We start from the raw sequence: 27,762 nt of genomic DNA on the forward strand, positions 1-27,762 counted from the left end.
TCAAAAGTGAGCTCGCGCGGCATACACTTTGCACAGAGCTTTCTCATACCCAAATATTCCTAAATGATATGATGTACACATTCAATTGATATTTTTAGAGTATCTGCTATTTCACTCAATTTCAATTTACGGTTATTCAAAAACATTTTGTGGATTTTTTTAATGTTTTCGTCGGTAACAACCTTTTTTGAGCATCCACTGCGTTCACCGTCTTTGGTGCTCGTTTCACCACGTCTAAACTTAGCATACTGATCCTTGATGGTTGATTTTCCTGGGGCAGTATCCGGAAACTCGGCATCAAGCCAAGTTTTTGGTTCAATTGTATTTTTCCCTTCAAAAAGCAATATTTTATCAACACGCGAAATTCCTTTTTATCCATTTTTTTCACAATAATGAAAGTTGCTTCACTCAAAATGCTATAATTCAGGAACTAATGATCCGAAAGTCAATTTTATACACGCACCTTTTGAGGATTAGGGGTAATTAAAAAACATATGGATTTAATTATAGCGCCATCTATGTGTCAGGATGGCTATTTTTCAATTGATCTTTTATATATCTAGCAAAAAATAAATAGTAAAAATATTGTTTGTTTGATTTCACTTAAAAAGGTATCTAAATTTCACACTTCTAGACTAGAATACTTTCGGCAATATACCAAAGAATATATAAAAGTGTTAAAAAATATATTTTCAGTGTTATGTGAAAATTATAAGTTATATGATTCCGAGAAAATACAAATGCCTTAATTTTAAATAAATTTGAGTCTTCAAAAATACATAATCATGCGCTACTTCCATGATATACTACATATTTCAGATAACACTCCAGTCAGTTTCCCGCAAAATTGCAGCTACGATACAAATATAAAACAATAATTCACCGCAAGATAATAAATGTAAAAAAATATTATTGTTTCGTACGGAAAACCTTATTCACAGCTGGATACATCGACCTCTAAACTTTTCACTAGTCAAATACCTTTACTCCGTCGCTATGAAACAGGAACCCGATCACACCAGGTCAAGTAAAACATATTTCTCAAGGTATTTATTAAATATAATATGCCATACACAACATTACTAATAACATTTACTATTAACTAAAAATAGATACGATTACTCGGGAAGTAATAAGTTCATTGAAACGTTCTTGAACATTGACTCAATTAAACAACAGAACAAACAACATATATTGCGAATTGGTGTATGCGGTTTGTGATCGATGTGTTGCCCTTGAAAAATCTGAAATAAAGCAGCAGCTTTATTGTACAGCAGCCGAAGAAAACCTTGCCATTTTCTTGGGTAATCCGTTCACTTGCCGGGGAAACAAGGCCTGTCTTAACAAAGATGTTCGCAATGTTTGGATGGTTCACGTACTCGAGGCAAAGATAATATCGATGCTGCTTTCTCAATTTGTGGGTTAAACTGTATATATTACGTTTTGATAAGATGGAAGATATCCGGCTTTGCGCCTATTATTTATCGCCATGTGTCGTTATGTTACGTTCATTCTTTTATTACTGTCATAAATTTACCTTCTTTTTTGATACATACCGCATATTTCATCTTGTTAAGCATCAACAATGATCTTTCAAGAACCACTAAAAACTGGTTTCAAAATTATTATCTTCTTTTCTCAATATATTTTAGAGTCTTCATTTCCAACTATACGTTTATCTGGACAGGACCTACAGTTTAACGTCGGCTCCTCACCACGGTCCTCAGCATTAAACCTACCGACTGGCGAGTGACCAACTTTAGAAATCATTCCAGAAGGCATCCGGTCTAACCCAGCCTGGTTACTGGCGTGACTGGAATCCTTTAACTTGTCGGATTTTACACTCTTGCCTAGGACAATCACAAACATACATTTACGACTATGCCCTAATAAGATTACACTACGCCATCAAGCCGGCTAAAATTTATTATCTTATAATATACACTCAAACTAAGAATTTCAAGAGACTAAGAAGACAAACATTTTAATAAAACAAAATTTATTTTCGCATGAAGAACATTCATCAAGCTTATGCAGATTCAATAAATATAAATTGAGTAAACGCCAGGTTCTTTGGCGCAGTGGTCAAGACGACAGACGGTTCTCCTACTGTTATGATAGTCGAAGGTTCGAATACTGCTGAGTAAATGCTGAATGTCTGTATAGGCAACAGTGAAAAATCCGACAAAGAATCATCATCCCAGAGACGCCAATAACCAAGCTGGGTAAGGCCGGATGTCTTCTAGCATGGTCCCTGTGTTGATCACAGGCCAGTCGGTAGGTTTAATGCCGACGACCGTGGTTTGGAGCCCTCGTCATTGGTAAAAAGGAGGCTTTAGAAAAAAATTTAGTAACTGATTCATTGGCTTCTATAAAATTTATAAAATAGTTTTTTTTTATTATATTATATCTGATCTTGTTACGTTTATGATTTAATATCTGAGATGATCAGTTTTATGCCACTGGAAGAGTTTTAGAAAGTTTAGTTGGTTAGAAAGTAGAAACCAGAACAAATGGTAAATGTGCAATGTCTAAGCTACACGAAGAAGGATGCATGGAAATTGCATGTTTTGAGGAGATTAGCTAGTTATTAGCAATAAGTAAGGTCAGGTCCGAATAGCTCATAATGACTAATTCCTTCCCAAATACTAAACTAAACACTTAACATTACCTTTCTTGGCATCTCTGAACTTTGACTATGACTTCCATTGAATATAACTATGGGATATGTCCACTTTTTATCTCCCAACCAATCGCTTCAAAAATGATTCGAACCCTTTCTTACTATCTATTAGCTTATTTTAGTATCCGGTCTTATGTAAATAGTTCTAAACGGTTTGAAGGTGTCGCGAATATTGAAATATCAGTCTACATTGATATATTACAGAATTTCGTCATTTGAAAGACTACTTGCTCATCTTTAGTATAGATATTTAAGGACTCATCATCACAAACCATTAATTTTATTCAAATTTAGAATGCTCTATGGGTTATGGCCTTTTAAAAGCTTCATGGTATAGCTTTACCGAATAAATATTAAAATGAATATACGAGCTTAAAATCAATTATTAATAAACACCAAAGTTATGTTCTCCCATCTTATGATCCATCTAAGGATAAGGATCCATACCTGGTAAACACAGTCGATGGGATAGACATTTTCCATTTAACAATATCCATGAAGATTTTCATGCTTTTTTTTTTAAATACTACCAAACGTTTGTTGTTAACTTATTGATATTAATAGTAAGTAATTAGGTCAGGCTCGAATAGCTCATAATAACTAATTCCTTCCCAATTGCTAAACACTTAACATTACCTTTCTTGGCTTTTCCGAACGTTGACTATGACTTCCATTGAATATAACTATGGGATATGTCCACTTTTCATCTCCTAATCAATCGCTTCAAAAATGATTCGAACCCTTTCTTAATATCTATTAGTTTATTTTAGTATCCAGGCCTATGTAAATAGTTCTAAACGGTTTGAAGGTGTCGCGAATATTGAAATATCAGTCTACCTTGATATATTACAGAATTTCGTCCTTTGAAAGACTACTTGCTCATCTTTAGTATAGATATTTAAGGACTCATCATCATAAACCATTAATTTTATTCAAATTTAGAATGCTCTATGGGTTATAGCCTTTTAAAGGCTTCATGGTATAGCTTTACCGAATAAATATTAGAATGAATATACGAGCTTAAAATCAATTATTAATAAACACCAAATGTATGTATCCCACCTTATGATATGATATAATAACAGTAAATAAAAATAACAATAATGGTAAATAAACAAAATTTCTTGGTAATAAAGATTCCAAAATACAACTTTGTCTTTTAAAATGTTCTCTCCATAAAATAAAACAATAATAACACACGAAACCCCGTTCCTTCATATTTTAGACTAATAATTAAAAAGGTATGTAATATAGACAGGTATCAAAAGAATCAGAAACTAAGCAATAGTATTTTAATGCAATTATAACGGCAAAAATTAAATGTCAACAAAAAAAAAGTATACAAATAGAGGTCATAAAATTATTAAGTTCTTGACAAACATTTAAATATTGAATATAGTTTCAACAATTGAAAACTATGCAAATATGAACAGCTATAAAATCGTAAGTATTATTAGTTTTGTAAAAGTGTAAATATCTAAAATGATTGGAGAGGCAATTTATCATTTAATATGGAGTAAGACTGTCGTTTCCCTTTATTTTCAAATTACTAAAATATACAGTATCTACTTTAAGTGATTACATTAATATTGTTTTAGATATTTGAAAGAGAAATATTATTTACTAGAATAATGACTTTTTTAAATCTTTCAGTTCTAATTAGGACAAAATATACTTGGAATTGTTAAATGTCAAGAATATTAGACAATAACGATAAACAAGTTACACAAACACATAAAAATCATTCAATCGTCTGGTTTTTTCGATATATTCTTTGGTTATTCCCATAGAAATAAATATCGTTATTTTAACCACAATACACAATAAAACGAAAAATTGAAAAAAAAACCTCACTGGGCATTTAACTCGTAACAAATTAACATTGTTTTTTCATCAGAATTATGGTCGTATAAAATATAAACAATTATCCAAACTTTTACGCTTTTCTCCGTCGATGTTATAATTATTTTTTCATTTAGTTGTTCAGCATGGCGCCGCTGAAAATACGGTTCTCAGTTTTTGACTGCTGGCCGTTCACGTTTACGTAATTTCCTGCTTAACAGACTGGGGCCGTAAGCTTCTCATTAGCTAATCGGAATGGTTTTCGTATTCGTTACGGTTTTAAATTTTCCGGCATTGAAATTGATACCGTTTTCTTTTCCGATGAGTTTCTATAACGAAATTCGTATTGCACATTTGGAAAACTGTTGAAATACATTTGAATGGAGTATATTGATAATATTCAATAATAATTAAAAGAAAAAAAATTGTAAATTAAATACAAGGTGTCTTTGGTAAGTAATGATAATTTTGCTTTGTCGCATTGTTTTGTATTGCTCTGTTGTTTTTTATGTCTGTCTAGATGATGATGATAATAAGGAGAATGATTCAAAGTTCCTCCTAGCACATTAACAACAGACGAAAACGTAAAAGTGAGAAAGAGAAGATTACGAAAGATCGCATAGTCACAATTTGAAAAGAAAAAGTTCATAGATTGGTGTTGTTGTTTATATTTGTATAACCACAATGAACCTGTTTACAGTTAATTACTTATTCTTGAATTATTGACAAGAACAATAGTGTATTCCAAATTTAAACATAAACCAAGATGATTTCTTTGTTATACGTTATAGAAAAACCTCGAAAGACCATCACTTTACAAACATTCATGAGATTAAAAATTAATCGCTGAAAGAACTGAAGCCTTCAGTATGTGTTCTTCCATTTATTGACAATCTACAAATGCCCTAGAGACTGGAAAATGCAGCTTAATAAGTTCAAATCTGTCCATGTTAATTTTGCGTTGTGTCGAAATGATAAAAATCTAATAATATTACTTGACGAAAGCCCCATTGGTCAAGCAAAATAAGCGAAATATCTCAACATCCATCTCGATGGCAGGTTAGATTGGAAATACCACCTTAGAGAGAAAGCAAAGTAGTGCACATTATACTCAAAATCAAAGAACTGAACTGGTTAGTCGGAAGACAATCACAGTTGAACCTAAAATTAAAGAGATCGGTTTCTAAGTCTGTTATATTGTTTGGACTTTTGAGGTTGCACCAAATCATCAAACCAACTTATAATGACGGCATACCAAAATAAATTTATCCATTTAATTACCAAAGCCTATCGCTACGTAACTAACGAAGAACTGCGCGATGACGTCGAAGTCAAATGGATTTATGAAGTCATCTAAGACTTCGCCTTAAATCACGAAATAAGGTCACTAAATCGCAGCAACTTAAGAGCAATACAGCTACTGGACAAGACGCAAAAATTCAGAAGATAGAAGCGAACCAAACCACATCTATCCGGTCAAGGATATATCATCCCTCTACAGCTTATCAATATAATTCAATGGCGTTCGATATGGTGCTCCTTGACCTTGACCTACCTGATGATAGAGATGTTGAAGAAAAAAACCAAAATATTGATAACTAATGGATTGCTTGCTAATGTAAATATTATCAGGACCCAGGTAGAGCAAGTGCAGGAGTTCAGATACTTGGTATCGGTAATACAGGCGAATAAAACGGTGCTTGAAACGGCTGAAACCAAACTAAACCCTTAAAGTAGTAAGCCAAACCGATCAAGCTTCAGGAGCTTTTGCTTCTCTAATATGGTGCATGTGGAACAGAAGAAATATTACGATCAAGACTAAGATGCGCCTCTTTTGTAGTGGAGTAACAGATCAGTGCACAGTTGATGAACAAATTCAGAGACGCAGATTAGAATACTTTGGTCATGTCTATCGAATGAAAAGTGAAACAAAAATTCATTTTCTATATTCAAACTCAAAATTCTGCACCTAAAACAACTTTTTAGGTGGAAGATGCAGTGAATGGTAAAAGATGGTTCTAGATTATAGAAAGCGATCTAAATAAAGAAGAAACTAATATTGTCGGTAAAGAAAACTTGCTAACGACCGCGAAATTTTGCAATATTTAATGACGAATGTTCGACGTACTGCTGTGTCAACAGCGGTATATTGGTTGAACAGTAAACATTCTCTCCAAACGCCGAATATAGATTGATGATGATCATTATTTAGTTGGTTATTAAATAATCTAGTCCTTAAAAAGCTTATTAGCTTTTTTACGCACACACGAGATATTTCATAACTGACTTACGTTGATGACTGTGTTAAAACATAGTTGCCAAAGTTGCATATCTCGTACTCCAAAACTATCGCGAGTAGAAATAAGGAGGTCCGTTTTTGGTATAAATTGGATATTTATATTCAAATAATGGAATTTTTTGATGTTTACTTTCGAAATATTCTCCAGACATTTTTTCCATCTTTCTGTCAGCACACGAGAAAAAAGTACTGTACTCATTGGGTATTCATGTAAGGTCGGGTGCTGCTCAGACAAGCCATGTCTCATCGATTAAAATAAGTGATAATTAAAAGGATCCACACCTGGTAAACACAGTTAATGGGATAGATATTTTCCATTTAACCATATCCATGAAGATTTTCTTGTTTTTTTTTTCAAAAAAACTACCAAACGTTTGTTGTTAACTTATTAATAACGCCTTGTATTTTTCAATGGCAAATATTTATTTGTGAACAAAAAACCGACCTAATTCAAGAAACTGTTCTCTTTTATTGCGAACAGGATAAATTTGATTTACCTGCCCATTAATTACGATCAAAGTAACGTTATCCTTTCCAGCTTCTTATCTCCGTTAAAACGTTCCGTATGGTTTTTATTTCAATGAATATTGCTTCACAGTTATTAAGTCATTAATATGAGAAATTGTCACGTATTGTACTACAGAGTAATTGTAATACAATGGTATTATGTATGGCCCGGTAACAATCGTGACTTGAGGCCGGTTCTTTTTCCATACCGGTTCTTTGCATCAGGAAGTATTCGGGCGGCTGTTCGAAATTGCCTGGTGGCCAACGGCATTACATCCATTCGGCATGATATTGATATTTATTAATAATTTATAGCGACATTGTGGGTGTCGTAAGACCGAAGAAAACAGTTTTGTTGTGGATGCCGAATGCTACGCTGATCTTGTTAGGCTGGTGACTATCAAAACTGGTAATATTATCACGTATTTAACACCATCTCTTTTATCAACTCCTCTAAGTGGTCAAGTGCTTCATGGTATTATAATTACAAGTCGTTTAATTGGAACAGTCAGAAAGAATCATAAAAAATAAAAAATAGAAACACTCCTTTATCTAATTCATCCATGTTATTTATCAATATATTGAAACTGTTTGTTCAGATTTTAAAGCATCGTATTGCTCTTTATTTCTACTTTCTATATTTCACTATATTTCACATACCGGACACAAAATGAGCATATAGCTTTCAACATATCAACTCTAGTAATAGTTCAAGTTTGTCTTGCTAAGTAATACTCTAGTCGCCTAGTTTTCTTTATCGATCCAATTGTTCAGCAAACAATGACTGTGAAAACTGAAATATCTATAATCTATAATCTATAATAAACAATATCTATAATACTGTTTCTGAAATCATTATCAGTTTCTCTTGCACTGCTGTGATCTGTGAAATAAAGGATAACGTATGAAGTAATCTGGTTGGCGTTATGGCCAATTAGATACTCTGACATCATATTACAGAAGATTCACTAGTAATTAATGATAACTATAGTATTTCAACCTTCTGCAAGATTGGCTAATAAAATCACTCAACTTTTCTTGGCTCAGTCTATAAGGTCAATCATCTAGTTCTTCAAACACCTATTACGCCCTTTTTCTCTCCCACTGTTAACATGTTCTGCTTCCAGCCCTTTGGAGAGAAGTAAGTAAACTGTCAGAATAACCTTAGATTTATTAGGCCAAATGAAATAAAATAGCAGGGATATGCATGGTCTGAAATCTTTATATAGTTTCTTGTGAGACTGTCGACGCACTAAAAACCATTGAATTTAATTTTTCACTAATTTGCTAGAAGGTTCAGCATATATATAACTAGCCCATAACATATCTTGGTTATCTGCCTTCTTGACATCATTAAACTTCCCCTTTAACAACAATACACAGATAGTCTTCATAAAGAACATCATATTCTTTCCTAAAGAAAACGTTATTTCACCCTGGCATGTTAATATAACAAACTTTACTTATTAACTTACCCCGAAACAAATTTTTTTCCACCAATTAAAACAAAATCGACTATAAAATTCACTGTTACCGTTTTAATATTCGAACAATATACCTTCAGAGAGTATGCCAATATTTAAAAACCAATTTCCCAAACACTGAAAATGTGGTATATGGAAAATTAAAAATGCTAATTCAGAACTCTTCATTTAAGAAAGTCTCAGACTCATCATATTATTATTAACAAAATTAATCATTCTATAGAAAAGGACCATTATTCAATGGTGTTATATATATATCATATCATATCTTCAATGTTATATCTTATCAGCATTGAGTTTTGTTTTTCTTCATTCTCATACATATCGCTATGACATTTTTTCCACACCTTCTACCTTACTTATAATATCAAGGCCACCAATTAATATATCTGCAAACAAATTTATAAGATGTAGCACCGTCTGACATTTTAGCTGTTCCTTGTATGAACTAAGTTAACCTTGGTTCCACTATTAATATTAATAATTATACACTAATAACGATACAGAAAATAATCCTGTTTTGTCCAAAGTTTTAGTGATAAAACAGGCATTTAAACAAATAGTAACTAACAGAAATACCAGCGTCAGCTTACCCTTTTTACAACACGTTATTTCGTCGTAGTTCAGATGAATAGCCGCAGAGCCTGTATATGTAGAGTATTTAAGAGCGAATACTGTTATATAATGTCAGTAGGGCAATACGGCATGTAAATTATATGAGGAGTGGTCCATCGTCCGTCAGCAAGCTTAGTCATTGGCGTTACAGAATCGTGATAGTGCTGAAAAAATATTTCAAGGATAATGTCAGAAAAACTTTTCTTCATTTTATATTCAAACCGTCATTGTAGAATAAAAAGTAATAGATCAGAGATTATTCGGTGCACTGAGTCTATAAAAATTAGCAGGATTTTTTAATAGACGTGTGAACATAGAGAAAAAATTGAACGAAAAAAGGATATAAAAATGGCCCATTTGCTAATGACACAGCGAGTTCTTGCGACTTGGAAACAATAACAAAGAAGTCACATGAAAATTATAACAGGCAAGTGACTATTTGAATAATTGGGCCCAAACTTGGAAAATAAATATTAACGAAAATAAATCTGCATATGTGCAGTGCAGGTATAATCAAACCGCAGAAGCACTAATAACAACAAATACTTAACGCTTAACGCTGATTATTGCGAAATGAATCTTGGTGCAAGATTTCGATGGAAAGAACATGTAATAAAGAAAAGGAAAGGACTGAAGTTAAAATATAGAAAAATATATTGGTTAGTTGGAAGAAAATCGCAATTACCAGCACATAATAAACTGCCATTATACAAGTAATTATTGGACCCTATATGCACATACATAATTCAGTTATGGGGATATTCCACGAAAAGTAATATAACAACACTACAAGTATTCCCGATAAAGCCCTGTGAACTGTTGTAGGTACGATCAGACCGTAGAGGATAGGTACAGAGATTTTCACGAATTGACTCTCACTCACAAAATTGAGATGGAAACGATGAGGATAGACTCCATTTTCATATTAGTATAGAAGTAATACTCTTCGATAATACCAGAACAAGAACTGAACAATTTGATCTTAAATTTAATAAAAAAACAGCAATGTTATGCATAAAAGTTATTACACCAGAGACCAGGGGGCCAATGAGTCCGCCTAACACAAAAGCAACAGATTAAGAAATGGCATTCCCCATATGTGATGTACTATCATACTTTGTCTCCTTTTCCTGCTAACTCCTAGGTCCCTCAAATCGCCTAGTTAATTATATGAAGGAAATCAATCAAGCAACGCTCTACAACACGCAACACAGGCAAGATTATAAAGGAAGATTCTGTACTAAAAACAAATCCGGTTAAACTACTTAATAGTGTACATCAGCATACGCAAGTTCTAAAAGAACAAGAATACATCGATATACATGTAGATCAATACCTAAACTAGAAGTGCATATGAAGTAATTAAATTCAACTCTACGAAATATGTCTAACAGAAGTCACGCCTAATAAAACCACCAATATTAGATTGTTGTTTGTATTTTTATTAGCGATATCTATTGCTGAAATACAAAATATCAATATCAATAACTGCTAAATTCATGTGACAAAAAAAGTTATTCAAAAATATTATTTCAATATCAATGTACTAGTTTTACAATGCTTCAGTAAATAAATTATGCTGGTGACTACATTAATAAAAAAATAAGATTAAATCTTAAATGTTGTTTCTAAAGATAACTCATAAGATTTTCTGTTTGACAACAAGCTGCTATCTTGACACAAGATAGTTGACTTATTTAGAGTAACTAAAAATGTATATAGTCAAATTTGCTGTGAAAATAAAACGTTTGACAAATAAAGTTGGTCAAAGATCCAAATCGCTCACTCTATTGCTGAATAACACAACATTACAATTACAAATAGACAAAAACACCAACTAATAAGTTTAAAACGCGATGTGACTAAAGAATGCAAAAGAGTATACCTAGAATTTAACGAGCAACGTCATGCATGTCGTTGAGTTTTAATTGTCTCGAATGGAATTGGGCCAAGTGCATAGTCAAAAGAAAACGAAAGCAAAATCGACGCTGTGCCGTTTACGTTCATGAATTTCGATGAGTCGACATCAGACTTGGATGGAATTCATCATCATTACCATAATTGTGCCATTTCTTATGTATGTTAGTAGAAAATGTAGAAGAATCAACATTTTTCTGCAATATAAATAAATGTATTTTCATTAATAAAGGCATCTCCAGATATTAACATTTCTAAACACATAATGCATGATAAAATATTTCTTATTTTTATTTCAGTATAAACTTATTAAAAAAATAAAAGATAAAATTATATTGAAACTAATAATTGAAATCATCAATAAGCTGGAATAAAGCAAAATTTTTTCATATCCCTTTAGAATATAAAGTTAGTAAACATCCTACAAGGAGTGTGAACATAATTTTTTTCTTTCATAATGACCTCTGTTATAAATTAAACTTACTGTTGAATTAATTAATACCTTAAAAAAGAGAATTAAAAAAAATATTTTGATCTTTATTTCCTCATCTTGTCGACTCTCTAGAAAGTTTACGATGTGGGAGCAGCGAAAATAGCTTAAATATTATGCAAAATAACAGTGTAGGTCTTTTGGTAGGTTGTAGACATTTACAGGAAGAACAAGGTAAATTATTAATCATATCCATTTGGTAAAATTTTTAGAGAAAGTCTAATATCACAGTATTGTTACATAAATCTGAATAAATATGGCTAGTACTATCAATTACTACGAAATTATTTTTATTCAGCAGCGTTAATTGAAACGTATTAACTATTTCAACTTTTCACTATCACCGGAATAAAATAAAACCGGACCAAAATGCCGTAAATTATAGCTAATAAACCATTAAAATCGATTAGTGGCGAACCTAAAAAAAACTAGTCCTAATCAAATCACCACTGCCAAAAACAAACCGTCGAAAAAAAATAAATTATATTATTAAATAGATTTATGTTTTACTAGCAGCGTTTTCTCGCCCAAAAATAGGAAATACGGATAGTAGAATCGTAAATATATCAATAAAAAGCGTTATTGCTACTTTGAAATAAATCTTTAAAAAGTAGTTCAATTAAAAGTCCACGAAATATCAATTGATAACCAATTAAAAAGTGGTTATATAAATTTAAGTATCACTTTCTTAAAATATATTATACGTCACAAATTGGTATTAAAATGACCTGTCTATAATATGAAACTAATGGTAGATTTATTTATGATATTTTGCCAGTAAATCAGCTCTATAATTTTATGAATATATATGTTTTTTATTTCAATATACTCTTGAATAACTCTTCTTGATACCAAATTTCTACTGCTAGTTAACGTTTTTTGACCTATAGTAGCAGATCAACGTAAGAAACCTTTCTAGAGCCTATGTATAATCAACACCCGAAAGGCTTTTTATTAATAATTTTGAATTATAATAAACCACAGTAATAACAAGCCTTAGTGGATTTTTAAAATTGATTATATATTGAAATATAGGAAAATGTACTGGCTAATTGGAAGAAAATCACAATTATCAGTACATAATAAAGTGCTATTATATAAGCAAATATTGAAACCTATATGGACATACGGAGTTCAATTATGGGGATGTAAAGAGTAACATTAATAAAATACAAATGTTTCAGAACAAAGTCCTGAGAGGTATTGTGGGTGCACCCAAATACTATAGGACTGATTACCTACACCGAGACCTTCAAATACCCACAGTCAGTCAAGAAATCAAGAGAATTGCAAGGGGGCATGAGGAAATACTCCATTCTCATACGAATGTTGAAATATTACAACTTTTGGATACCACCAGAACAGGACACAGACTCAAATGAATCAAACCATCTGATCTTGTGTAGTGTTGTGTAGTGAAGTGCATATATTAAAAAATTCAGCAGTGACATGTTTAAATATTATTTCACAAGAGACTGAGTTAGGGCCGATGGGTCCTCCTAGTTATATACCTAGATTTAAGTTAGCATAAAGACAAATTGCAGCTTAGACGGAAACGACTAGTAACAATGTATTAATTAAATAATAAAAAAGACTGGTGAAGCACTTAACTCTAAACTATCGCTCAAAATCTTATGGCCAAATTGTCATCACCAGAAAAGTTAAATTTCTACCACTTGATGCAGTTGAAAGTGCCGACATAAAGGATATATCTTACTCAAAATTCAATACTGGAAAAGAAGAACGGAAAGCTCAAGAACTGCCGTGAACTCTCATAACAAAATGGAAAAAAAATTGCAATACATTTTGATTATTCAAATACTATTTACGATGAGCTCAACAAAGGAAAAAAACGGAAAAAGCTTAATCAAAAGCTCCTTGGGCACTTATTGAATTTTTTTATGTTTCATGTATTTATTGTATTTTTTATACATATATATGTGCATTTTTTATGTATGTGTTTTATCTGTATATTCATTTTTATATGTATATGTATACAGAACATAATATGTTTTTAGTTATATATTTTAGTATAGATAAACGCTTGTTACTTGTTATTACCTCTTGAACGATCAGCGTACAGACTTTTTGGCAAAATAACATCAGCAACCGCAGTAAAATCATTATTGTTTTCGTTTAACTTCTACTAAGAAATAGTTGAAACAATGTCGAGCCTGTGCCTGCAGTTAAAGAACATAACATCTTTGTTAAATAGTTTATTGAAAACACACCACAAACACTCATACCTAAGACTAGACAATTAATGCACTCAAGAAATTGTAAACATAATGTGGAGTTAGTGAAATAATATCAAAAGTATATTAATAAATTCAAATAAAGACTGAACAATATATAAAACTCACAATTTACGCTATCAATCCTAATACTATAAAGAATCAGAGCCCGTTTTATATCTAATACGTATAATTAGTAATTAATTAAAGCACTAAACCAATTTAAATCCTGAACGCTAATTTCAGCTTTATACGCAGCTCTACTAAAAAAAGGTAAATTGATTTTGATAAAAATAACATATCGCTATAGCCATACCATAGATTCAATTAAGAATTTTGCATCTATATATAATTAAATAAATTTGCTATACTCTCTATTTAACGAATTTAACGCTGACTATTAGATGCTCCAGTTCATCAAGTTTAACATATGTCCCGATATTGTCGCTTAAATAGGCCACATTTTTAATAACAACATATTAAGCATAAAAAGCAAGTAATAATAACTGACTACTAAGTAAATTAAAACTTTCATAGTTTAAAGAAAAATCAGATAAAAGGAAATATAAAATTGTCACTTTTGATATATAATTAATAAATAATTATTTAAAGTTACTAACTGTTACTAGGTTAACAATTGCACTTTACCAATATCACGACATTTTGGAACGTTTTATTTTCTTATAAATATGAGGAAATAATTGAAGGTTTCCAGATATTTTTAGTAAAAACAATAGTACTATAAATAAAAGGAATTCACATTCAATTAGAATATTTTTCCCATAGAAAATGTTAATAATAAAATTTTACAGCTGTAATCGCCGATACAAATGTTGAAGTTTCAACGTGATATTCGCACTGCAGAGCCATATGACTTAATAATTAATGAATAAAAGACCAAAGTATTTAAAACTGACGGATCGTCTGCTATTATAAAACAAAATAGTAAACAGTGCCGGAGATCTCGTACTTGGGATCAGTAGGCACGACAAGAAAACGGCATCTACCCATGATGTAGTAAGCCGAATCGCACACTTAAGGAACAAATTTGGAGACGCACATTTTAGTGTTTTGGACATGCCTATCGAATCATCGAAGTCTGAGGTCAGAGCAGCTGCGGATGATCGATTACTATGGCGAGGTTTAATGCAGAATATTTGAAGTCCTGCGGCACCAACAGCAGCATATTGGATCAAAAGTAGACACTCTCGCATTGACGATGATGATGATACCTTAAAATGAGCTCAAATTAAGTTTAAAAGCATTGTTAGAACGTAGGAAAAAAGCTTTATTAGAGTAGAGTTTACTAGAGCTACATTTCTATTATACCATTATAAATACATATGGAGTATTGCATCTTTCCTCCCTTGTCAAAAGAAGGCACAGAAATATAAAAATACTTGCAGAAAAAGCTGTTGAGAGGCTTCAGTTTTCTAGAATTTTAACAAGCTGTTATTAGATAACAGTAATAATAGTTTTCTTTATACAAAATGTAATGAAAAAGGACCTACTCAATGTATATTGTAAAATAAAATCTCGTGAAATCTACTAAACTCTTTTGAAAAATTGTCCAACAATCTCCAACATAACATTGAAATTACAACTAGTATGATCTTTCTGATTACTACTTATTTCGAACATAAAAACATGCCTTATCTGGAAGCATTTCAAATACATACCATACCAAGAATTATATCGATTTGTGTTTTCGACGTACTAAGCGTATGCTGCCACATAAAGGGATCAAAATATTTTTTTATTAATCTCTAGAACTTCAACAATCTGCCCGTGGGCAACAAGTATTATTATATGATTACCGTTATACAATACAACTATCCTGGAGTTAAAGAACATAACATCTTTGTTAAATAGTTTATTAATAACACACTACAAAGACTCATGCCTAAGGCTACACAGTTATTGGACTCAAGAGATTGCAAAGATAATGTGGAGCTAGTGAAACAATACCAAAAGTATATTAATAAATTCAAATAAAGAAGATCGCTTCAGTAAGTGATCTGTTGTACAACTTATAATCCAAATCCTATTCTAAATACTATTCGCACTTATTCTAATTTCTATCCTAACTTATTCTAAAGACCATTATATCTCACTCTATGTGTCTATTAATCAGTTCGTATGGTAGTTTGCGTTTAAGCTTACGCACTTCACTGTCATCGTGCACATTTAAGTGTTTGGCGAATGCATTGGGATGCACTAACAATCTATCGGGGTACTTCGCAATAACACTTCGAATTACACTCATTATGGGTTCCAAGGGGATATCGCGCTAAATCAGTTTGTTGGAGACGTAATATGGGGGGCGGGCATCGACGATGATTCGCAACATATTATTCTGGAACCTCTGGAGGATAACTTAGATTCGCTAGTAGTACCCCACAGTTCAATACCAGGGTTGAATATTGTTTAATGATATTGAAAGATGTACCAGAACTCATATTAAAATCAAGGAATCCATGGAAGATTGCCTAAAAACTACAAAGTTCCGTCTCTAAAACTGAAAAGAACTTTCCCCAATTCAAGTAAAAATCTGATACTCGATCTCAATCAATTATAATAGTAGAACTGCCTAGACATGAATGAACAGTACTTGATGATGACGATACCCAAATATAGACTTCGAAATAGTCTAGCCAGTGATACTAGAGACGAATAACAAACAATAAATCATATAAATCAATGAAATGTTAAACACCAGCAATAAATTGTATTAAGTATTATATTGTTAATGATTTATTATATTGTAGGTTAAACGCATATATAAATAAATAAATTAGTAATCTAATTTGGTAATAAATGTTGCTTTATCTCAGTCAGCAACGAAAAAAACCCACTTAATATTGATGGCATAATAAAAACTCGTTCAAAAATATATCTTCGAAATCGCTGTTAATAGACACGCGTCCTAGACATGATAATGAAACAAAAAAACAGAAATAAATCGATGATTTATACTCCAGTTCGACCCATAATGATTACAAGTTAGAGTTTACGATAACAGTTCGCGAAATAGCGAACTTCACGCGAGCTCCTCTACACTGAAAAAAAACGACGGTTTACCACATTCTGCGCGAAAACTTATGCATTCCCTCATTGCGTCATTATCTGCCCTTATTTTTTTCTTTTCGCTGGTTTCGGTCGCACTGGCTATAGCAGGACATAATTTAGATGACGCGATAGAACGGCTGTAATAGCTTCTGGGGAAGAGCGGTAATGAACGTGATATCCGACAATTAGTTTTTAGCACCGAAGCGTCTTTAACGAGAAACCGAATGGAAAAAAATTAAATTAAAGCGCCACTCTAACCCAATATCAATTAACTTTAAGAAACTAAAGTGTTAATGAAGACGTTATACCATTTTCGCTGATTGTGTATCAATTGGTTTTTAAATTATTAATTGCATGAAGTTTTTCTGAAGAAGTCCGCGTATCTAGAGGTTCATAGAAGAAGAAAAAGACATGTTTTCACTCATATATGTATATATATATATATATATGGTTTGAGTCACGCCAAACTCTTAAATTTTTTAGTGAATAGTTCGCTTCATCATCTACTTAGAGACCGTCGAGATTATCTATCAACAATCACATTTGGACACGAAGATGAGACTATAGTCTATGAATACTGAAATATATTGAAAATCCTCTTAAATTAAGAGTAATATATATTTTCTGGTAACCAGTACCAGATAAGGTTTCCTTTTTTAGCTCAAAAGAGTGATACTCAAAGATGTCACACATTATTAAATCAATTAGTACCCTTGCCTTGTTATGACGCAATATTTATTATTTAGTATTTGTTAGACATACATCGTATTCTTGAAACCAAATGAAATTAAATTTTAGTAGCGCACCAAAAGAACTCCAAGAACCAACGTTACATTAACCCAAACAAAGCACCGAACTATGACTTGATCATATATGTTATTAGCCTGGTAAATCAACAAAGAAAAGATATAAAATTCACTACCTTAGTGACCCCTAAACCTGAGAATACACTAAAATTTTACACGAATTTCGTCACTAAAAGTAATAGCTAAGGTATTTGAAAAACTGTTATTAATTAAAAAAGTTACATAGAGGTTTACAGGTTTTCAACAATTCATATTAAATAATATTCAATAATTGACCCAACACATAGAGATCATAACGCAGCATGAGGGACTCATCCATCAGCTTCATAAAATGTTACCGAAATAATACAATTGAATTTTTATATCTCTATAAAGACAGTAAAATAAATTGAAACACTGATAGTTATTTACCTACTTAAGATCATTAAATATGCCACAAAAGAAAAATACCACCATGTATGTATTTACTGATTGTACCACGATAATTGCTGTAGAACTCAATAATCAAGAAACAACTAAAAAGTGAAGTAAATACGGGCAAGTAATAATATGGGCTGGACCAAGATGTGGAGAATAAAATGTTGACAATAATACTAGCGCAATAAAATGTTGTTAGATTATATTTACTATATAGCCTTAGGACAGAATCAAAAACAAACACGTAACTTCTACATCTACTTATGGCAAAACTTTTCGCCGTAATTTCAATTGAATATTACTTCAATATTTTACTACACATCGTCTCGTTTTTAGTTGTGAGTTCTTTGGCATATTATTAGGTAAACAAGTAAGCCTCCTACGTTCAAAAAATATATTCCGATAGTTAAGAAACATACAATTATATGATACTGTATTATTATACCGTAAGACTGATCATCAGGCAAAAAATGAATAATCGAACATGTATTAGCGATTTCTTAATCTAGTTACCATCATTTGCGAAAAATTTTCAATGTATTTCTTCAATTTAAAGAAATCTGTAGCCAAGAAATATTTCAAGAAAATTAAAATTAAAATCTTAACGACGGTATTTGGCTTCCAATACAAAAAACTAACTGCAATGCCATAAAGGTGTAAACATGTGAAATTTAAAGTCCATGGGAAATCGCCATAAACTGAAATTAACATATATGAGAAAAGCAATCCAATCACCGATCCATTTTCACACATTTTCGTCAGAATTTCGAAACCGTGTGCCAATCAAATTGAATGAGAGGTAATCAGAAGTTGCTATATGCCAAATATTTCATTCGCTGGGTATTGCAGTATGCAATTATAGCCAAATATTGTCATGGTTTACGTCTATTCCTCATTATCACTCGGAAGACATCCCTAGTAACACTTTCACTCGGTTTTAGCAACTCAAATTGCAATATATATATATATATATATATATATATATATATATATATATATATATATATATATATGATTTCATAATATGCATAGTAAAGCATTATAGCCGGGATACTTAGATGTCAGCGTAGAATTACTCACTTGAAATTGTCGTGAGAGATTAATTTTCCATCACAAGTCACAATACGTCACAGAAAACTTTTTTTGTTGTCCAGATAATAAACCTGTGAGGTTGAAACGGTTCGAAATACCATTTCCACTCAATTTGTGCAGTAACCATTTTCCTTCTGGTCCTGTTGGACCTTTCTGACTGGTGTCATAATTGTTTATTAAATAACTGCTAAGCATTCAGAACATTCTTTGAGAGTTTGAACTGGATTTTCGTCCAATAAGTATTTAGCAATTTGTTGCCTTCGAACTTCCCTCGGCCCCCAAACCGTTTTTTGTCATTGACGTTAAAATCTCGACTATTAAGTCGGAAAACCAAAACTAGTAACTACAATATGACGGAGTAACATCATTAGAGACTTCTAAAAATATTTGGTATGTTTCTGTAACGGATGTCTTCAAATATAACAACAAAAATAATAAAAATTGAAAGTGCAGTGTTCCAAAATGTGAATATTCCATAATTATGTACTGAATAATTCAGTAATACTAAATGAAAATCCACTATTTTAGAGTAGAATGTTCAAAAGTTGTTATATTTCAAATTTTCATCAATAGATATCACCGATCAAAATACATTCAAGCACCTGATATATAAAACTACTCTTACTCTTACAACCGTTTAATACTTAAAAAAAAAAAGAATTTTATTCCAAACCAATAAAATAAAGATTCACAACTTTCTGACTCACCCAATAGTTTCTCTTTAAAAAAAAATTAATTTCTACAACCTTATAAAACATCTGTTATTTTTATTTTCAATAAAATAACACAGCTTCTAGTGATATACTTAAAGCAGAATGTTCTTAATTATATGGGATTTAACTTCATATGATTGACTATGTGTTCACTAGTATCGATTGAATATAGTACCTAATTAATATTTTTATTCGCATTAGTATAAATCCGATTCGGCAAATATTTCTTTACAAATTGTGTTAATTAACAAAACTGCTTTTGTAATCTAAATAATGATGTGTGTCAAGGTACTGGCTCGCGATACACCATTTAAAACATTGCGCTATCTTAAATAAGTTTGTTATACCTACATTTGATTAGAAATTTCTCTCACGTAAAGGAATGCATGTTTAAAACATACAGTTGTGTTTTTTGCGTATTTTTAGACTAGTAGCAACATTAAATGTCGATGCCTTAAGCTCAAACAATTATATGTTTATATAATATTTGTTTCTGCTACTTTAATGGGTATAGTCAAGTGCTTGAACTATGCATATTCAATAGACAACAATTTAGGTTAATATGAGGCATATGGTAAGCGCGATACCATTAGATGTGAAGATTTTTACGCTTATTACAGTATTTTAATACCATTTTTACTATAATTATTATATAATTATATATTTGCAATAACATTGAAAAAAAAACCTCGTGTATTATTGAGTACTTATTTATGAATATTTGAATAAACTAGGTTGAGACTGTTATTTGAAATTAAAATTCACGTGTCAATATAGTACCATATTATTAGATTCATAAAAAACGCAAGTTTTTCATGTCGAGGGTAGACGTTGCAAATTATTAACTAACATATTGTTAAAAAATGTCAATAAATATCCTTGATCCTCCTTTATTAGCTATTAGTGGCTTAATTTGTCGAAATATGTTTAGAAATATCTTTCTCTTAAAAATACTAGCATTAGGAAGCCCAATTTATAGATTTTTGACATCTTTTCCACTGACTTGTGACACGGTGCATTATCCTGGTGAAGTAGCACTTTCATTTTCTTCAAATGCGGCCGTTTTTCGGCGATTTCGTCCTTCAAAGGATCCAATAACGCTACGTAATAATCGCTGTTGATGGTCCTTCCTTTTCAAGGTAGTCAATTAAAATTATTCCATGCGCATCCCAAAATACAGACGCCATAAACTTGTCAGCCGACTGTTGCGTTTTCCCACGCTTTGGAGCGGATTCATTGTGTGCAGTCCACTCAGATGACTGTCGATTGGACTTCGGAGTGAAATGCAAAAACTCGGGTTTATTACACTTGATTATCTTCAAACACTGCTCCAAATCATCAACTCGTCGTATTGTATTTTCGGTCAAAAGTGAGCCCGCACGGCACCCACTTTGCACAGAGCTCTCTCATTCCCAAATATTCGTGAATGATATCCTGTACACGTTCAGTTGATATCTTTAATTCAATTTCAATTTACGGTCATTCAAAATCATTTTGTGGATTTTTTAAATGTTTTCGTCGGTAACTCCCTCTTTTGGTTGTCCACTGTGTTCACCGTCTTCGGTGCTCATTTCTCCACGTCTAAACTTAATATAGCAATCCTTGATGGTTGATTTTCCTGGGGCAGTATCCAGAGCACCAAGTTCTTGCTTCAACTGTATATTTTCCCTTCAAAAAGCAATATTTTATCAACACGCGAAATTCCTTTTTATCCATTTTTTTTTCACAATATCAAAAGTTCTAACAGCTGTCAAATTTATGCATGCATCTTTTGAGGGTTAGAGCTAACTAAAAAACATATTGGTTTATTTCTGTAGCGCCATCTATGTGTCAGGCCGCAGACTTTTCAATTGACCTGTTGTAAGTTTGAGAGGTTTGGTTATCTTCAATGTTCAGTTTTTTTGCGCATTGTCCAGTGACCTGTAGCGTGTATTACTTCCATGCTCCTGAGATTTAGTAACTTTATTTCATATTTTAATGTAAGCTCTTAAATGACGTTATAAATCCACTTAATTTCGAGCTCATCGAACAAATCATGAGATCTCAGTTTCGTAATTTATTGAAGAATATTGCTTTGACAGCAATTTATTAGGTTCGTATAGTTATTTGAGTTTCACTCTGATCGATTTAGATAGATTTTTAATGTTAAATGAATTAATTAGAAATTAATGTTAACTAAAGTAAAATTATTTGATTTGAAAGTTCATAGAAATTTTAAAGACATTTGGCGATTATTAATTTGACACAGCTAAATCATGCGAATCGTCAAGTGTGGTTTCAGGAGCAAAAAGGCTAATTTGATGTCAAAAGCAAAATATATAGTGGACTTAAGACAAGAAAATTTGTAAAATAAAAAAGCAAAAGCCGGAACTAAAAACGGATAATAATTTTACTGAAATTATAGCCAAATAACGAAATTATTAGTCGCTTACTTATTAACATACTTAATATATTACATATCTAATTATTACTTTATTACTTGATTATTTATACAAAATAGCACAAATTCGTTCGATTGCGAGGAATAATTCAAGTTTTGTAAATAACTCAGCTAACATCATTCATCGCCATCACATCCATTAGATCGTGTCCCTGCAATATTGATTGAAAAATATTGACATAATTTAGTAACCAGACTAGCTACTAGTACAAGATAAACATATCGTGTCAGATTTTATACTTTTGCATGAACTATGAACAACCATGCTAAACTTGGATTCAGAAGCCACTAAGTTATTAAAAGAGACAAACGATCTGGCTGATCTGATTTTTCTTTCACTTAACTATACCAATATATTATTAATAACAATTTCAATAGGCTTTATATTATTCTTAAAAACAGAATTACAACAAAGGTATATCATAAACTTATTATTTATGCCCGACCCAATTTCATATCTTAATATCACACATAATAAATACAGTCTTATGAATAGCGAACAGTTATCCACTTGTAAGGTATCTCGAATGATGTTCGCGATAACATTGCGCGGTGGCGTGCCTTAGGACTTATTTGCTTTTTCTTTTAGTACCTTCGCTTTACGTAGTTTTAGCCTCTTGCGAAATCCGGACTGATGATAATACTTCCTGCCATTTATATCGAGATATTGCAGGAAACCGAAATTCGAATACAGTCGATTATTCATGCTCTGTTAGTTCGCAAAGAAAGTGAAAAAAAAAATTGTGTTATAGTAACAGTTACTGTATTTTCTTTTGTGTATGAATTGTTATGCTATTATAGTTACTATGACTGTGAATTAATTTTCAAAGATTTATGGTAAATTTATTCAAAGGTTTTTACTTAACCATATCATAAAATATCGAAAATCATAAGATGACAAAACACCATTTTCTTTATTTTCTTTTAAAAATGAACTTTGAAAAATTAATTTTTGAATGTGTGCAAACCAAATATGAGTGAACCATCATTATTGGAAACTAACTGAGTGTGAGTATTTTTATATTTTAACTGAGTATTTTCCACAATTCTCTTATTTACTATAACATTCACTCAGTCATTTAATTATTGCTTGTTATATTGGACCCTCAGTGGATTCGTTCTTTCTGCGATGGTGAATTGAGTAAATATAAGAACTAACGACCTTTACTTATTTTAATCTTCATCTTTTTAATATTGCACATTTTATCTTTCTTATAACTTATTTATTACTTACTAATTATTAATTCTTATTATTTATCGATAATCGACTCTAATGGACTTTTAGAGTCAAATCTCAAGCATTGAGAAATACTATAATACAATCTTAATCTTATTTTAGCCCTGTTCTGAACTAGCTGTCTGAAACATCTACATCATATTTCATTCCAACAAATACCAATGATGTTCGCTATAATCTTCTGATTTCCTGATAACCTTATTTCATGTTTTAATGTAAAATCTTGGATAACATCGTAAATCCGTTTCAGTTCGAGGCAATCGAGTAGTCCTTCGTTGGATCCATAGCGTTAAGCATTAGCAATTAATCGAAGATCTTTGTTTTGCCAAATTTGTATTACTAATTGGTTTGAGGCTTTAGAAGAACCTCATATTTGCATCTTAATAGTAATTTGGATATTTTAATTCATCCAATATAAGCATGCATATTGATATTTGATTAATATAATGATGAACATACTTAAAATCATTTTTATTCAACTAACAGCATGAAATAAATAACCAATATTTCATTATTTAATCTCAGCCCAGCAGACTCAGCAAACTATGTATACAATTGGTAGTATATTCGTTAAAAAATAATCCCTTCCATTTCAATATTTTTAACTAATCCCTGTATTGCCTGTTATATCCCTTGCGAGAAACTTAAATTTTACAAAAAATTAACTATATCTAAAGTAAACGAAAAACCTAACAAGAAAGAAAAATATTCCTCTACCTCCTTTTAATATAATAATATGAAAGTAGAGCTTTAACTAAACGTGACGCTTGTTTAAAGTACTTGTGTTGGGCTTTGATATGTTCGGTTCTATCTTTGAAGCAACGATGAGTACATAGGAGAAACGAGCCTTGGATATTACTTAAATAAATTGTGAGCAAGATGTTTCTGATAAATGTGAAAGCCCTAAACTATAAATGTATCGTGGCTAATATGACAGACAAATTCACAATTTTGGTTATATGATAAGGCTTAAATTTCAGTTAAGCATTTTCCTTGAAAATTTACGTAAGTAAAGAAGATGATATAAAAGAGATGGAAAAACCGTTACCAGGAACGGTAATATATCACCATAGGGGCAACATTACTGATTGGAGGGTTATTCTGACGATAAACTGGTTCAGTTTGTTATTATTGAAAGAATTATAGATTATTTCAACTACCTAGATGTTACAAAATAATAATATATATATATATATATATATATATATATATATTCCTTATATGTTCCTTATAAACATAATTTATATTTCAAATTACATTGCTGCATACAAGTTCGCTATTGTTAAAAAATAAATAAATAATTATTATTATACTGTTGTTATAATACACTTAAGCTAAAAATGATGGATACTTCTGTGAAGTTTTCTAATGTTTATGTGGGACATGCGAGAAGCTACGGCTGCTTTTTTCTCGGACTTTCCCTGTTATTAGTTGAGCAAACTGCAATCAAGTGGAATTTATAGCGCGTTTTCGTGCTGATATGAAGACGAACGCGAAAGATCGCCGAGGAAAATTAATGAAAGTAATTATTATTTGAAACGGTCGTGAAAATATCTACCATAACCATGGGAAACTGGGGAGATGAGTTTTAAATGTCCAAGGCGTTTATGTCGCTTCGTTTCCTTTTTCAGTAATGGAGTCCAAATGTTTAACGAACGGAAATATGAAACAAATGCATCAAAACATATAAATTAAGACGCTTTTATAATTATCAATTATGTTTGGTCTATTACACAATTATAGAATCAACTCAGTTCAATTCTACTAGAAAATGAGAATTTTATATGAAAAAATGTTTTCAATATACATATGATCCAAAATCATCAAAACGTTCTTCGCAGCAGTATTGTTAACTCTCCATAATATATTAGAAATAGGGACAATCACAAATACAACTATGGTACAAATGGTATTAACGGTTAACGAAGAAATTAAATGGTTTAGTACAAGAACACCATTTCATATTGCGTGAATATGAAAACCTCGAACTACCATAACTGCTTAACAACAGTGGATCTGTGGCTTAACAACCCGAAGTTTGAAGAAGCAAAGATTCGTTGAATTAATTTAATTAAGCAATATGTCAAAATTGTGCCATGTTTTCAACTTAAAATAGATATAGTTGCTTAATTATAATACTATATAGTTGCAGTTAATAACTAGTTATAATAAGTGTGGCATGTGCTTCTTAAATAAAAAATTAAATGACCATATTAAATAAGCTAGAGTTCGCTCTGAGATTACTTGCTCTGCCGTCTTCCGTAAACTTGACATCCATTTGGAGTCATCGACACGTTCTGGACTGTCTTATCCCTAACTATTCCACTGGTACCTCTCACATAATTGCAGATCTTCTCTACAGGGCTGATATTGGCTTGTTGCATCCCCTTCTTGTTCATTACCCCAATTTTCCCCATTGGACCTTCATTACCCCCTTCATAAACATATTATGCCAATTTTATAACATTGTCCCTACATTATGCGGTCCAAGTTCTGTGAACTTCTCCACTCTTACTCTGGCAGCAAGCGCAGTGCATTTGTTGTGGACAACCGAACATTCCGTTTCAAGCTCTCTGAACAGGGTTCAGTATTGACCGCTGAACTCTTCGCGATATTCAAAGCATTATCGTACATCTCCACACAAACCTTCATCTCTCCCAAAAATGTTCTCGATTTTCTTCTGGAAAAGGTTTCTCTATCTGAATGGGATCCGGACGAGTTTACTATGGATCCCTCCTCACGTTGGTATACCGAGGAAACAGCGCGCGGACAGTACGACTAAATCTGCAGCATCATCTTCCCTTCCCATCACAGATGTTTGCGTCCATACCGACCTTATACCATCCGCATCTTGATTTAAAAATAGCGAGATACAATGTCGTTGAGTCCAGCAGTACAACAGGCTTTTTGAGGTTAAAGCTATTTTTTCTTGTAAGCAACTGTAAGTTTTGTCAACGTGCCCCTATTTCAGTCTACCACATATTGAACAACTGTCTACGGCTCACCCAGATTATAACTAAGTATAATACCAACAGACTCCTCGGATTTCTACGAGGGATTGATTTTCTCCATAGAATCTAGCCAATGCTAAGTATAGAGTTACTGATTAAATAACGTGTGCTGTCTGGATGGCGCCTCTATTTCGCTATGGTTGTTTTAAAATTGTATATACCCTATTTATTCTCTTAACCCCCTGTTTGTGTTATCTATTAATTTATTATTTTATATACGCACTTTATGTCTGACCCCGTCCCCCTAAATCATAGCCGTACTATTATATTATATATAAAAAACTGCTATTTCGTAACTATTAAAATGCACACGTTAAACGTACACTTACTATAAAAGTGTGCCAAATTATAACCTACCATACAATTTGCCCCACAGATATTAATTCCTGATAAATAGTTTAATTTTAAAATTAATAAGTTCAATTTGTAACTTCCTCGTCGTTATTATTTTGTATGTCCACTTTTTCACTCAACTAAATAACCTATTTTTTATTTAGACCTACAATCTTACTTGGATTTTATTATTATACATCCTCTAAAACAAGATTCGTTTCATACTATATTTCCATAATAATTTTAAAAACTGTTAATATCTGACAATTTGTCGGATTTAATCACGAAATGTTCACCGCTGGAAAAATTAATAATAATAAGCTGATAATAATGACTGATCACAGTTATTCCAGGCAGCTTCATTTTAACAGGAGTTTTAGCCAAATATTCATAATTGCTGCATAATCGGAATATTGGTACAACTGATGGTTCCATGGATATTATTATCTCTAGCTTCTCTATATATATATATATATATATATATATATATATATATATATATATAGGCTTCGTTGGTTTCGACGTAAATTGTGTCAAATTTAGTTCTAGGAAAACCATATTCCTAATAGCAAT

General features: G+C 31.7%; 1 protein-coding gene across 5 annotated transcripts in view; it reads right to left on the reverse strand.

The window, feature by feature from the left end:
- The window catches only part of RhoGEF64C (Rho guanine nucleotide exchange factor at 64C), a 204,129-nt gene that overhangs the window by 98,395 nt on the left and 77,972 nt on the right, over positions 1-27,762 (reverse strand). The window lies entirely within an intron of this gene.

This window comes from Rhynchophorus ferrugineus, unplaced genomic scaffold (assembly GCF_030347505.1).
Source record: "Rhynchophorus ferrugineus isolate W39M unplaced genomic scaffold, kcgeb_rfMv2 rfM6, whole genome shotgun sequence".
In the NCBI taxonomy this organism is placed as follows: Eukaryota; Metazoa; Arthropoda; class Insecta; order Coleoptera; family Curculionidae; genus Rhynchophorus; species Rhynchophorus ferrugineus.